The sequence below is a fragment of the Delphinus delphis genome, chromosome 18, assembly GCF_949987515.2.
Source record: "Delphinus delphis chromosome 18, mDelDel1.2, whole genome shotgun sequence".
Taxonomy (NCBI): Eukaryota; Metazoa; Chordata; class Mammalia; order Artiodactyla; family Delphinidae; genus Delphinus; species Delphinus delphis.
In genome coordinates this window covers 24,067,584-24,068,460 of record NC_082700.1, presented here as the reverse complement: position 1 = coordinate 24,068,460, position 877 = coordinate 24,067,584, and positions in this window count along the sequence as shown.

The window sequence follows — 877 nt, the reverse complement described above, 5'->3', positions numbered from 1 at the left end:
AGGGATAGAGTGACTTTTAGGAGGCAAGAAGGCTGAGATTCTTTCTGTGACGTTCTCTGCTTTAGATTTTTAAAAGGCTTTTGAAATATTTCTTATTGAGGCTTTCAAATATTTTCTTATTTGTAATAAAAAAGGGCAGTGAGATTGACTAGATATGGATAAACTAGTTTATAATCATTTTGAACCTAAAAAGATTTTTGTAATAATTTGGTATCTCGTTAAGGTGCCAATATTCGTATTTTTCAAATATTCATGTTGGATTGCTTAATAAATTTTTACGTCTCAGAATTCTTTTTTTTTTTTTGTAAATGACTGAATTTAAAAAAGTTAGCACAAAATGCTTGCTTGAATCACTAAGATCAATAAAATAGTTATTTTCTTTTAATATTTTTTCTTTAGGTCTTTTGTGGACTAGCTCTTCACTGATTACCTACAACAGCAATATAGTTATGGCGACCTTCCAGACTTTCAGAAACAGTCACATGAAAACTAGAGCATCTGTCAGAAAAGTAAGTTCACTGTATTGGATTCCTTTTAGTGATAGTTTTAATAAAAATGTTGATCAGTTTTTTTGACGTCGAAGTCTTGTTAAGCAGCTATGCTATGGTATTCTTGTTTTTAAAATGAATCTTATTATTGAAATGAATAATGATAAAATACTGCAAAGATTGGCATATATGAAAATAGTGATATGAAATCATGAAGACAATGAACTTTATTTCCCAAAGATCACATCTCCCTATTTCTTCTCAGCCGATAGTTTCCTCTCTTGTTTTTAGCAGTATAAGCATCAGGTGTGACGTTTCTTATAAAGATGTATATTACCATCCATTAATTCACTCAGCAAATATAATATAAATTTGACTGCTGCTTATGC